This window comes from Coloeus monedula (genome assembly GCF_965178545.1).
Source record: "Coloeus monedula genome assembly, chromosome: 1".
Lineage (NCBI taxonomy): Eukaryota > Metazoa > Chordata > Aves > Passeriformes > Corvidae > Coloeus > Coloeus monedula.
This window is the reverse complement of record NC_138781.1, coordinates 276964-291110: the sequence shown is the minus strand read 5'-3', so window position 1 is coordinate 291110 and position 14147 is coordinate 276964. Positions and strand designations below refer to the sequence as shown.

The following is a 14147-nucleotide window of genomic DNA, read 5'->3' as shown; positions in this document are numbered from 1 at the left end:
TTTGGGTTGGAAGGGACCTTACATCCGGTTCCATTCTACCCCCTTGCCATGGTCAGGGACACTTTCCACTGGACCAGGTTGCTCCAAGCCGTGTCCAACCTTGTCATGGACACTTCCAGGGATGGTTCAGCCACAGCTGCTCTGGGAAAACCCTGGTTGCCCTGCTTTCCTCTCCAGGTGTCGGGTCCTGCTGCTGCTCCCCCATTGTCCTGGCTCCCGCTGTGCCCATGGCTGTGTCTGGTGGGCTCCTCGCAGCACTGGCCCTCGTGCTGCGTCCCCTTCTCTCCTTGAGCTAGTTCTGCTGGTCCCAGAGTGCAGCAGCGCTGCCAGATTTAGGTGGCTCACTAAAATAAGTGCAGTTAGTGAGAATTTGGGTTACTTTATTACTGAAGTAGGTGCTAGGCGGCTTTCTCCAGGTGAGGAGGGGACAGTGGTCAGACGGACAGGGCAGGTCCGGTCCCCTCAGTCCCCCTGCACCAAATGACATGCCCCTGTGCCCTGGCCATGTGGATGCAGCACTTGGGAACACGGGGGTGGCGTTGGCAGTGCTGGGGAACACTTGGACTTGATGGTCTCTGAGGGTTCTTCCAACTTTAATGATTGTGTGATTCCATGACAAGCTCTGCTTCTGGCACAGCCTGGCCGTCAGACTGCCCCATGCCTAGGGCAGGGGATGTTGAGGCTGACGAGTGGGTGGGCGTGTGGGGCACGGGGTGAGCCCTAGGCTGGGCACCAGGGCCAGCAGGGCAGTGGCAGCTGGGGTCAGGCTGAGAGCTCACCTGATCTGCGGCGATGAGGGCCCCACAGCAGGGCCACCGGTGTGTCTGGGGACAGGCACGGCACCCCTGCTCAGTGTCCTGGGGGCACCATTGGCAGACTGGGAGCCCCCTGCCCATGCCACTGCCAGGTCTGTGCTCTGCCCGGTGCCAGGACCTCGGCGAGCCACCGGCAGCAGCACATCTGTGAGCAAACCTGCAGCTGGAGCTGCTGTGGCTGCATGTGCTGGCCAGCAGCCGTGTCCGAGGTGAGTCACCGGCCACGCTGTGACTCAGCCGCAGCCTCTGCTGTGCCGCTGGCTCTGGCACCTGAGTCACTGCGCTGTCAGGCCCCCAGCCCTGGATGGACAGGCTGCAGGCAGGATTGGGAAGGACAGAGTGAGGAGTCCAGGTGGAGCTGTGACATGGGGGGTCCCAGCATGGGCGTGGGGGGAGCCTGGGTCAGTGTGATCCTGCTGGGTGTCCTGCAGCACATCCCCTCCACAGCAGCTCCCCAGTTCCATGTGTGACACGGAGCAGCAGCAGGGCCGCCTGTGCGACATGAGGAACTCGGGTGGGTGACTGCAGGGGTCAGGGTGCTCACGGGCTCAGCAGCAGGATGGATCACAGGTCACAGTGGCTCTTCCCTGCTGGTACCTGTCTGTACAGGTAGTCTGGGCAGGCAGGTGTGTGCAGCTGTGCCCCAGGTAGTTCTCTCCAGAGGCTGGAGGAGAGTCTGGCCTGGAGCGCACCCTGCTTTCATGGGAGATCATCTGCAGAAGTAGTCAGCCCTGGAGCTTTGCCAGTCTGAGGGTGGGGATGGCTCCTCGTGTGCTCCTGCTGGGGTAGGCACTTGCTGTATCCCACAAGACTCCAGTGTAGAAGATGACATCCTTCCAGCTGCCCCAGGTCTGAGCTCTCGGAGCTGGGTTGGAATTTTCTGTGTGTGGGAAGCTGCTCTCCTCGAGGTTGGACATCAGTGTCCAGACCTGCAGGAAGGGCTTTAGGAGTGTGTCTGTAATCATGGAGTGTGGCTCATGGCCAGGTGTCCATTATCTTCCAGGCATGGGCAGGGCAGTGGAATGCACGTGCCGTGGAAAACTCCTCTCCATCAGCACGTTGCCCACTGTCTGACTGTTGGTCTGTGTGGTAGTACAAGATCAGAGCTGGGCTGAGCAATTTCAGCCCTTGGATTGGGTGTAACAGCCTGGGGAGGCCTGGGCCCATCAGCTAATGGTCCTGCTGACCACAGTGGGGCCAAGGTATGGAGCACATGGTGGGGATTTTGGGCAGTGACCTCTCAAAGTGGACCCCTGGCTGGAAAGAAGGCAGAGGGGCAGCTCTTCTCTCCTCTTCTGGGAGATGTGTCTATGTTAGCTGAGGGCTTCCTGGGTACAGGGAGCTCCCCTCAACAGCTTTGCTGGTACTCCTGGGGTTGCAGTTTACATTGTGGTGTTCTGCAGACCCAGGATGCGAGTCCGAGGAGTCCCATGGTGCTGCCAGGTCCTTCCCAGCTTTGCTTTCAGGAAAGACTCATGGCTGCACTGTGGAGTGACGAGAGTGGGGTGGGACAGGGTACCCTGTGCCAGTGATGGTAATTAGCACCTTGGCTCCACACTGTCCTCAGGCTGACCAGAACCACTGTGGCACTTTGCTGTGTCAGGGAAAGGGCCTGCCCTGGGAGGCACGGGACCGGTGCTCCCCGTAGTGCTTGGAGCTGTCCTGTAATTCCCTGAGTGACTCACGAGCCCATAAAGCCTTTTTCTGCTGCTGAGGCATTGGGGAAGCCTTGGTCAGCAGGATCACTGTGTGTGCTCCAGGATCAGCTCTGATGGACAAGTTGGCACTGGACTGAGCCACCATGAGTTGTGAGCTTCCATCCCCTGATGCACTGACATGGGAGGCTCTCTGGAAACCCACCTGGCTGTTGAAGGAAGCAGGAGCAAACACCTGAGCGAGGCTGGCCTTGGCACTGGGGTGCAGGACAGTGGTGTGGGCAAGCTCCGTCTCCTCTCCTGGCACTGGGGCGGGAGTGTGACAGGTTTAACAGTTAAATTCCCAATGTTGGTAATTGTCGTTCCTTTGAAGTCTCTAATTCTGCTGTTTCCATGGAAATAGAATGATCTTGTGATTAAGATGTGAGGCTGAGGTGGCAGCTCTCTGGTCCTTCAGAGCTGCAGGTCCTTGTTTGCTCCCATGATGGTGTCTCTCTGTGAGAGGAGGCATACACCTGCCCTTACATGGCAGTCTGGGTTCCTGCCTTCAGAAAGGTGTCTGGAAGCCCTGCCTTGTCCCAGGGATCCTGGCAGAACCTCCTCAGGTGCGTCGAGCGATGGTATTGCTCGTTCTGAGTCAACTTTGTGAGTTGTCCTCTATGGAAGCTGCGGGATCCAGAAGTGGGGGAGTTGGCTCATGCGGTGTCAGGGATGGAGGTGACATCACCTGAGTCTGCTCCCCCAGGCTCCTCGTCATCATCATCGGTCTCAGGCTGAAGTAGGAGTGATAAGTAGGTTGGGTGACTTGGGCACTAGAAGTGCTGATTTCTCTCCATGCTGTGGGAGGGCCGAGGGTGCTGGATCAGATCCGGAAACTGTAAACTGCAGATGGCTGGAGTTCAGCTTGAGAGGACGAGGAGGAAGAGTTGTGATGGGACCCACTTTAATTCTGGCACCCTCCTGTGCAGGGTGGTGGTGCCAAGGGGACATGGGGCTGGTGGGGCTCAGCAGGGCCTCTCCCTGCAGAGCTGCCCAGGGAAACTGGGCTCTGCAGAGCAGATCCATTCTCAGGAGGCTGGGGAACTGGGATGTGCAGCCCACCACTCCCAGGTTCTCAAGCTCTCGTATCTGGCTACTTGGCATTTCTCCTGTTTCCCTGTCTCAGGTAATGCCTTGGAGGAAAATCCCACAGTCGCCATGGTCATAGAACCCAGAACCTTCTGGGGGTTGGAAGGAACCTTAAATCTCATCTTGTCCCATGCCCTGCCATGAGCAGGGATATCTTCCGCTAGACTGGGTTGCTCCAAGCGCCATCCAACCTGGCCTTGAACACTTCCAGGGGTGGGTAGCCACAGCTTCTGTGGGAAATGTTTTCACAGAGTTGTTGAGAATAACCCCAAGATTTCATCTGAGAAATACTGGAAATGCAGGAAACACTTGCTGGGCCCCAAGCAGAGCCCACTGTGGCTTGGCAGATCAAAGTCTAGAGCACTGGGCTCCAGCCTGGAGCTGGGAGGTTGATCAGCTCTTCAATCCCTCACTCAAAGCTGGAAAAATGTACAGCGTTGGCCAAGCTGCCTTGTTTTTCCCCAGCCAGCTTTTGGGAAGTGTCTGAATTGCTTTTGCTGAAACTTCTATAAATACCATCCCGATGCAGTGAGCGAGCATGGAAAATGTTGGTGGGAATGTGGGTTTGGCAGCCCTGGGCCTCGGCGCCGCGGGGACGGTGTGACAGCCCCAGCCATGGCGCTGCCAGCAGCTCGGCCTGCGCACCGGGGGGCGTGGGGAGAGGGGGGCAAGGGGCCCCTCCTTGTGTGGCTGCCAAAGGGGCTCCAGGGGCTCCTTTGCCCCCTGCCCGCCCTATGCTGCTGCCCCACTGTGCGTGGGCTGGCTGTGCCCTTCCTGCTCCCAGGAAGCCATTCCCGAGCCCAAAGCTGCATCTCGTGTTTCTGTAGCCTCACATGGAGCTTTTGTCCTTGGGTTTGGCCAATCGTCCTCTTGAGTGCGTGTTCGCTGAGTGCCGCTGCAGCCCTGATGAGACATTTCACACTGATGCTTTATGTGAAAAAATCTCCTGTTTTGGACCTGCCTAATTGGATGTGATGTCCCCAAGTTTCTGCTTTGGAAGAAACAGGTGACAAATTGTTCCCTAGTGCCCTTCTCCTTTCTTCTCCCAGCATGGAAAACTTCACACCCCCTCTGCCATCTTCCTTTCCAGGCTGCCTGTACAGTAGCTGTTCTATCCTGTCAGTCATCTCCTGCCCCTCTTAGTACCTTTAGGAGTTCCCTTCCATTTATTTTTGAGACCCAGATCAGAAGCACTGGAGAGGGTGAAGCCTGTGGGTGAGGACAAGAGTGTTGGGATATTCCCTGTCTTGTACCTACTAATGGCTGACACCCTCTTTGCTCTTTGATTGCTGCTGAGCAGCGGACTGATGTTCACAGAATCATGGAATCATGGAATGGTTTGGGTTTGGAGGGACCTTGAAGCGCATCCAGTTGCATCCCCCCTGCTGTGGGCAGGGACATCTTCCACTAGACCAGGTTGCTCCAAGTGCCATCCAACCTGGCCTTGAACACTTCCAGGGATGGGGTAGCCACAGCTTCTCTGGGAACTGTTTTCTTAGAGTTGTTGAGAATTACCCCAGGATTTCATCTGAGTAGTGAGAACTTGCAGTTTGTTTTTGCAGATGTAAAATCAGAATTGCTTGTTTCTGATGATTCTGCTTCTCATCAGTCACCTGCTGTTCTGGCAGCTGGACACTCGGTATTTTAAGGTCCTTTTGCGTCTCTTTCTCTTTGTTTCTGCCACCTTGAGTAATGCTTTGAGCTGACAGGGTTTCCTTGCTTTGTATTGTTCTCCGTGTGCCTGTCACACACCCTGTACTTGGGAGCCATGCCAGCCCTTTCCTTGGTACCGGATTGCCTGTGGATGGGGAAGGAGGGGACAATGTTCCCTGTCCCTCACAGCCCCCATAATGCCCTGCAAATCTGGAGCAGCGATGCTGTTCCTGGGCAAAGTGTTTGGGTGATACTCACCCTTTGCCGTTTGGTTTTGGAGGTTGGTGTTGCTAAAGCCAAAAAACCAATAAAATTATGAGCTGCAGGGCTTGGGAGGGAGAACACAAATAGCAAATGCAGTAGTTCCAAAGAATGTCATGTTTGTGCCCAAATCACGCAAAGGCCCTGTTAATGAGGGAAGCTGTGCCAACAGCCAGCCTGGCACACGGAGTGGCTGGCACATCCGAACAGCGGGACTGGCACAGAATTGATCCTAAACAGAGGAAGAGTTGGTGTTACAGAACACAGATCAAGAGTGGAAGTGAGCAAAAGAGGTGGGACACGAGTGGCCATTGGCATCCAGCTGGTCAGTGCCTACTGGGAATTGGGAGGTTTATTGGGAACGGGGATGTTTTTAGCTGTGATGTTTGTCTGTATTGTCTGAAACATGGAGTGTGGGGAGCTATGCAGTGTAAGCATCTCCATCCCTGCTTGGAGAGGTGAAATTCTTCCCTGGAATGGTTGGTCAGTCCTGAACAGCAGCTGCCAAAGTCAGGTGCTTTCAGATTCCCAGCTTTGGGCAGCTGGCACCCAGAGCTGTCTGCAGAGCACCCTGCGAGCTGGCTGTGAGAAGATGAGTGAGGTTGGAGTGGGCTGATGCTGTGCCAGTCTTCAGCAGGATCCGTGGATGACTCAGGTATTTAGGATGCAGTTAGGCTGATATCGATCCCTGAGAGAGCAGCAGAGTGCCTGACATAATCAGAATTAGTGGAGAATTAAAGGAGGGAAGTGGGTGCTGAGTGACGTAGTTTGATGGGATCTACTTTCCATGACACTGAGAACAGCTCCCAAGCAGTGGGATTAGTGAAAGGTGTTAGTGATTAAATAATACCTTGAGGCTTCTTTATGGTAGTTTAGTCCAGAGTGACCTCAGGAAGAAACTGGAAGAGTCAATGGTCAACATGAGATGTGTGAAGTGGAGTAAGAACTGGGGCCCTCAGTGTGTAGTTATGAATACAAACTGGGCTGAGGCAGGTTTGGGGGGATTCCTGGGGATCCATCCTCTCCTGTGAGCATTTAGTGTCTGTATTGGGTCCTGGAAAAATCATCAAGAATGGTTCTCCCTTCCAAATCCAAGGTGGTGCGAGGCACTCAAAGCCATCCCCTTCTGCCCCGACCACACGGGAAGTTGGTGTTGGTGCTGGGGGAAGTTGAGGTCTCCCTTGTTACTCTCTCTGGTCAGGTCAGTCAGGGGCCCCACTGCGACTCAGTCAGGCAGCTGGGATCCCTTGGGCCCTGCCAGGACTTGGTCAGGCAGCTGGGACCCCTTGGGCCCTGCTGGGCCCCGGCGTTGGCGGGGAGACACGAGGTGAGGGTTGGTGAGGCCAAGGGTGTGAGCCGGGCAGAATGACGCAGGGACTGTCCCTCCTGGGGCCCTGGGGTGAAACGTGGTACCTATTCCTGTTGGGAGGATGAGCCTGTGCAGGTTGAGGTGTCTGTGGCTGCAGCAGGGGAACCTCAGGGGACGGTGGGAACAGAGAACCAGTGCAAGACCTGCACCCTCCATCCCACCTTCTGGCTGCGGCTTGTGGCTTTCAGTTTCTGGGTTTTTCTGCTGTCTGTGGTTGGTGGTTGGCCTCTCTGCAGAGGCCTTGGGGAGGAACCCAAAATGCCTGGGTTAGACACAGGTAGGCTCCTCAGGCCACTGGGGTCTGTAAAGGTGAGCACTGATGGAGATGGATGGCGTGGGGAGCTGCTTCCAGCAGGGGCTGCTCCAGGGATCAGAGCTGGGACCCTCGTGCCAAAGTGGGAGCAGGAGCAGGAGACACCAAACCCTTGGCCAGCCTGGAGCAGGGTCTTTGGCTCAGCATGCCTTGGGCTGGGGCTGCCTCTGGCTCTCCCCAGGACTTGGGAGCAGCGCCTGAGGTATGAGTGGGTTTGCTGAAATGGACAGTCTCACCTACAGTGTTTGTTGTGAAGGTGAGTTTCGTGTGCCAGGTGACATCTACTTCTTAACCATCCCGAGGGTGATATTTCCTTCTCTAAATCCATTGCTTGTGAGAATCGAAGCTCCATCACAGGGTCTGGAGCCTGTCCACCACGAGGGAGCTGGAGAAGGTTGTTGGGGGCTGGAGCACTGCAGTCCCCCTGCTCCAGGTGGGATACAGGGGTGTTACTAACACTGTTCTCACAACTGGCTCTTGTTGTTTGCAGCAAAACAATCTCTGCCTGTGTGTGCAGATGCTGTTAGTCACCATACTCGCCTCAGAAGATGACGAGGTGGGAGCAGCAGTAACATGGCATTTGTTGGAGTGCTCAGGCCCACATGAGCATCCCGTGTTGTTGCCAGCCTCAGTAGCTTTTTAGTTTGTGTTTTGAAAATACTTCCTTTGCATGCTCATTGTTCCTGAGCAGGTGCCTTTGGGAACAGGGCGGAAGGACAGGATCTTTCCATGGCTTTAATTGTTTTGCATGTTTCCTAGGGAGGGAGGAGTGGTTTTGGAGAGCTTTGAGAAGCACTGTTGGGAACATCCCTTTGGGATTCTGAGCTGCTCCCCTTCCTGTGGAGCTTGATGCAACTCCAGTCCTACCTTTTGCTGGGGTTGGCTCTTCCCAAAATTCTTGTGTCATTGGTGTCTGCGATGCTGCGTGCGCAGAGCCAGAAGAACGTGAGGATGGGTGGTCTGTCCGGTTGGCACAGACCTGGCTTGGAGGCCCAGTCTCCATCTGCTGCTGGGATGGGTGGGGGCTTTGCTTGCGGGTGCAGAAATGTCCTGTACCCGCTGGGCGTATGAACGTCATCACAGTGCGGTCATGTCTGAAGGAGCTCCATGGTCCAGCTAAAGGACAGCTCTGTGACCATCCTTTGCAGGCTGCTGTGGGGTCTCTGCCTTTCTGTCAAGGCTGGAGGGATTTTCCAGCCTCCTCCATCTCCTGCCATATTCTCCTCCTGATCTCCATGTGGATTTTCATGTCCTCTGAGTCCCATTGCTGCACCGTTCACTTTTTAGTTTCACTCTGTTGCCATTTCTTCTTTTGTTTGCTGCTTTTGAAATAAACTGGAGGATTTTCACTGTTTAAGTGATGGTTATGGGAGAGATTTTAAAGTGAGGCTGGAGAACCTGAGGAGGTCTTCTTTAGTCCTCTAACTAAATTTTCACATGGCCTTTTGTCTTTGGATTTCAAAATCCCAAGGAGTTTTCACAATGTCTGGCCTAATCATGCTGATGCTGCTCATACCTGCATCACCAGTGGGGAGCTTGGGAATTGGGAACGTTCTGGTGCCTGGAGACAGTCCTGTTCCATGGGAACATCTCTGTACCTGGAAGCAGCCTAGTGCCTGGGGACAGCGCAGTGCATGGCTGGCAGCATGGCGGGGCTGCTCATGCCCTGGAGTGCAGGTACCAGACTACATGCAGGTTTAGTCAGGATACTGATATGGGCGTCTCTGCGCACAGAAGCGCCTGGAGGTGGCTTAAGGAGCAGAAGTGATTGCTGCTGCCTTGATCTTGTATTACACCCTGTAGGTAATATCCCAAAGCGTTGTCTTCCGGGGTTCCCTGAGGCACCAGGGTCTGGACCAGCTTAGGAAGCATCATCCCTGCATCTGTCATCCCTACATCTGTCATCCCTACGTCTGACTTGCAGCATGTGGGTGCAGGATCTGCAGCGTGGCCACCCCCACAGGGTCCATGGCAGGATGCCATCTTCGAAGGGCTGGCAGCAGTTTGGTGCTCAGATTCTCTCCTTGGTGGACAAGAGCATGGCCATGCCCTGTTTGGGTGACATGGGCATGACCTTGCATGTGTGGGAGGGAGGCGTTTGCTTCAGCGCTGCATCCTGGGTGGGGGGAGAAGGTGGCAATTTCCTCATCAGCAGCTCGAGGTTTGTGGCAGGACCTGAGCTGGGGGTGGGCAGTGTGGGAGGAGGGAGGGAGCTGGTGCTGGAGTCGGGCTCTCCTGTGACTGTTACTTACTTCCCAGCTGGTGTTAACTCTCTGCTGGCTGGGCCTGTTCCTCCTCTCCATGGAAACTGTAGGGAACAACCTGCGCTGAGGCACCTCTCATGGCAAGAGGCTTTGGAAAGTCAGTCAGCCTGTCAAGTGTTAAACCCAGGGCTCTGTGCTGCACAGGCATGGAGACAGGGCAGGGCAGGGCATGAGGGTCCAGCTGGCAGTGAGAGGCTGTGCCAGAACTTGGACCTGGCACAGTGCCTCACCTCTCCATCCTGAGACCCTGGGGGTGTGCAGGTGCTGTGGGGTGGGCGGGTGTTTGTCAGTGGAGTGCAGGAAGACATTGTCTCTTGGGCTCAGGGTAGATGGGGTGACTGGAAGGGGTTTTGGGGTGCTTGGGGTGGCCGGAAAGGGTTACCATGGTGGTGCTGTGTGATGTGCAGTGGTGCTGTGGTGGATGCTGAGCCTGTGGCAGGACTCAGCGTGAATGTATCACCCTGCTCAGGGTCAGGGGACGCCTGTGTCTCCTTCTCCCTCCTCCTGTTTGGGCCAAGGATGTCTCTGGCTCTGTCCCGGCCCCGTGGGGCCAGCAGGCAGGGCCTGGCCCCCGCCACCGCCTCCGAGTGACGGTGCTGCTGACGCGCTGGCAGCGTGGGCTGTGACGTGGGGCTGCGGGGGCTGCGGCGCTGCACCCCACGGCCGGGCCACCGAGCCTGCGCCCCCGGACACTCTGCTTTGGCAGAGCCTCATCAGTATTCCTGGTGCATGGCCGAGCTGGCTGGAGCTGGTTTGCGGAGCCCGGTAGCTCCAGCATGGTCATGACACAGCGCTTGGGGTCCTCCTGCAGCTGCGGGGGGGTTTGTCTGCCATCCCTGGCACTGCAAAGAGCCCTCCTGCTTTGCTGCTCCAGCTGGACAGTGTGTGCCAGGGCCCTGGGTGCCCTGCAGCCTGGCACAGGTGCGGTGTTGTCACCTGTCCTGCACCCTGTCCTGGCTTTGTCCCTGGCAGTGGTGCCCACAGTTCCACCGCTAGCACGGTCTGTGCAGGGCTGTTGGCCTCGGGCAGCCCTGGTAGCACACCGGGCCTGGAGCTGGCTGCTGTCTCCACGTGCTCCTGGTCTCCTGCTGGTACCTGCCCTCTGTGCGGGCACTGGAAGCCATTGGGGCCATCCATGCTAGGAACCTCATCCCTCCCCCAGCTGCCGAGGCAGTGCTGGTCCCTCATCCATGCTGGATGTGTGGGGCTGCAGGGGGGCCCCCGGACTCAGGCACCTCTGCAGAGTGACAGTGCCTTTGAACCCACGGGGGATGGTGAGTGCAGGTGTCCCGTCCTCCCAGCTGGGCATCTCCCTGGCAACAAAGTCGCCCTATCTGCAGTTCTCTGGAGCAACAATACTATTTGGGTCTGGGGGAACACAGGGATACCAGTGCTGGTGGGTCTGGGGGAGCGGTGATACCAGTGTCATGGGGTCTGAGGAGCACAGTGGAGCATTTGACCATGGTTTAGACTCCTTTTCCTTTTCAGGTCTCCACCCTGAATTTCACACCAGGGCCAACCAGCACTGGAATGTTCCCTGGCTCTCGGACTCTTCCCATGCAGCTGTTGTTAAGCCTCTTATGGATTATATTAATTTCAGCCAGATGTTCATTGCCATAATGTTTGCACCATGCATGTGACTCAAAGAAGTGCTGGTAAGGGACCAACTTGCTTCTGTCCCCAGGCACCTGCTCTGGGTCAGATTGCCAAAGCCCGATGTCCCTGTTACTGCCCAGCTCTCGGAGATGCTTCTACAGCCCCGCGTAGCCCTGGGAACTCGGGCCAAGCTGCTGCCCGCCAGCAGCTTGTGAGCAGGTGAGCTGTCACCTGTCACCTGCACTAGACAGACACAGCTCCAGTCCAACCCACTATGGTTATGGTGTAAACTGCCAGAGAGGAGACACATTAAAGGCATGTGGGGAGTTTCAGTGATGGCTGTCGTCAGAGCCTGGTGGTTTCTAGTCTCATTCTCAGTTCCTCCATCGGTGGAGGGCTCAGGCAGCTGGAGCCCGTGTGTTGCAGGGTTTGAGCCCATCCTGGGGTATAGGTTCCCAACCTGTGTGAAGGTGCCCTGCAGCCCTCAACCCCAGGACTTGAATCTAAGGCTCCATTTTAGCCTATATTAGACGTCTTTCATTCTTCCTGTAGGAATAACGTCAAGGGGATCATGTCAGTATACATATCAGTGCACACAGCGTTTGCAAACCTTTGCCACGAAACAGCCTAATTAGGCAAGAACAGTGTTATGCTGTTTCTGTGGTGTAGACCAGTATCTTACTGGGATGCAGGAGGGCAGGTGTTGTACCTGTATTTCTTGGGCTGCTGGAGGTTCCAGCTGAGTGTTGTGCACAGGTTCTGGCTCTGTGTTTAAGAAAGGTGGAGACAAACTGCAGAGAATTGAGGGAATGCTTTAGAAACACAAATAGCTTTAAAAATATGATCCCTGGTAGGACAGGGAAGGGATGTTGTCAGCTAAGGGGAACTCTCCATATTTCTCAGTAGATTTAATCAGAATTTGGATGAGGTCACAGGAGGAGGAAGAGCTGGAGCAGAAAGGAGGTCACAGGCTGCAGGGGGCTTGAGGAGGTCATAGTGCTGGAGGGGGCTTGGGGAGGTCGAAGGGACGGGTCAGACAGACCCTGTCAGGGGGATCCAGCATGTCTGGTCCTGCCTCAGCAAGCAGCACAAGGTGCATCATCTCTCCAGCAGACAGTCTGTGATTCAGAGACACCTCACAGCCAGAACCTGCCAGAATATTTTAAAAAGCTGAGACTCATGTGGAAGGGGAACCATCTGGTGCTGTTGGAGTATGTGTTAAACCCAGGGTTGGGAAGGAGATGGATATAGACGGTCCCATCTCCCTACAGGAAGAACTTTCCATCCCTGGGAGCATGGAGCTGTGCCAGGCATGGTGGAAAGGAGCTTGTGAGGGTCCTGACCTGGTTCCCTGCCCAGAGCCAGGTACCTGTGCCTGAGGTACTCTTGACAGGTTGGCTCGGACAGCCTGGTCCCCGCAGCCAGCCCTGTCTGGTGTTCAGCACTTTGGAAGACATTCCCTTGTAATTGCTTCCTGCAGAATTCCTCGTTCTCGCTGCAGTGCGGCTGCTCCGGGAGACGGGATGGCAGATGCTGTGCATGCAGGTCAGATCCAGTCTGGCAGTTCGCATGTTCCTGTGACCTTGGCACAGATGGCAGAGCTGCAGCTCTGGCGGCTTGTCAGGCACCTTCTGCTCAGTCCCGGGCACAGGTGCCCGTTGGCTTGGGAGGGAGGGGAGTGGGATGTGTCCATTGTCTGCCCACGGGGCATGGCCACAGCGTGGGAGTGGCGGCTCTGAGCTACTGCTCGGGGCATTCGGCAGCGGGTACTGGGGAGGGGAACTGCCGGGGTAGGGCTGGTGCTGACAGGTGCGAACACCTGAGGGAGGAGCAGGACGTGAAGCCCCAGGAGAGGCTCTGGGTGGGACCTCTGCTCCTGCACGCCATGATGGGGGTCTGTGGTACTGACGGGGATGGGAGGGGAGGTGGATGGTGGGACCTGTGGGCTTAGGAGAGGAAGGAGAAGGGACAGGAAGGGACTTGGCCTGTGCTGTAGGGAGGGGAAGAGCTCTAGGTGGGGTTTGGCTGTGTCCGAGGCCTGGGTGCATCCAGAAAACTGGAGAGGTAGGATGAGGCCTGTTGAGGAGGAGGATAAGGGGTCAAAGAGAAGGCAAAGTCCAAGAAGGTGATGGGATTTTGAAAGAGTCAAGGCAGTGGAGTCAAAGACTTCTGTATAAGGAGGGGGAAAGGGAGGTGCTGATGTTTAGGTGTTCCCTGGAGAGGCCTGGAGAAGCAGGAGACCTGGGCTGGCTCAGCAGACAGGGCTTTCAGAAAGGTAAAAATAGTTTAAGGGGGAGTCAGACATCTTTTTTTTCCTCCCCAGAGAGAGCACAGATCATACTTGCAATATGAAGGAGGAAAGCCAGGGAGAGGGAAAAGGTGTGGAGGAAAAAAGAAGAGGAGAAGGAAGAGGAGAAGGAGGAGGAGGAGAGCCCTGGGGTGATGCTGGAGACAGGGACTGCGGGCAGCAATGGGGGGTGCTGGGGAAGAGGTGGAGGAGGTACCACAGTCAGGACTCCAGTGGCCAGGAAGGAGGGTCACAGGTGAGTGATGGTGGGTTTGGTCAAAGGAAATGACTGCCCTGGAACGAGACAGGAGTGAAGCTCTGGCTGAGGTGGTCACACTTAACCTGGTGCCCTGTGCTTCGGGCTCGGGAGGGCTCTGGAAGTCAGTGCTCCTGGGGGTCTGTGCTCCAGGGTGTGGGTGCTCCGGACTGCCCGGGCCCCTGGAACTGACGGTTCCCAGGTGTCCCTGAGCACAGGGCGGCTGTTGAGCATCACGCAACTGCCGAGGGGTTCGCTGCCCCATCACAGGTTTGGGAAAGGTGAGAAGGCAGAAGGTAGCAGCTGGATCTGAGTACAGGGCCGGTGTGGCCGGGGCTGGGGGGTCTGGGCGCCCAGAGCGGGGGGTCCCGGCAGGAGAGGGGAAGCTCCGGGCCGGGCTGAGGGATGTGCGGCGGGACTGCGGCCGGGGAGGGCAGCGGGGGGCGCGAGGATGCCGCAAGGGGCGGGTCGAGCCGGGCCGGCGGAGGGTGCGCGTGCACGTTTGCCGGTGGCGGGCGGGGTCCCGGTGCCGGTGCCGCGGGCAGCAGCG

The 14147-nt window shown here is 56.6% G+C and overlaps 1 protein-coding gene across 2 annotated transcripts in view; it reads left to right on the top strand.

Moving 5' to 3' along the window:
* The window catches only part of AGAP3 (ArfGAP with GTPase domain, ankyrin repeat and PH domain 3), a gene marked incomplete at its 5' end in the record, with an annotated part of 110618 nt that overhangs the window by 14400 nt on the left and 82071 nt on the right, over positions 1-14147 (top strand). The window lies entirely within an intron of this gene.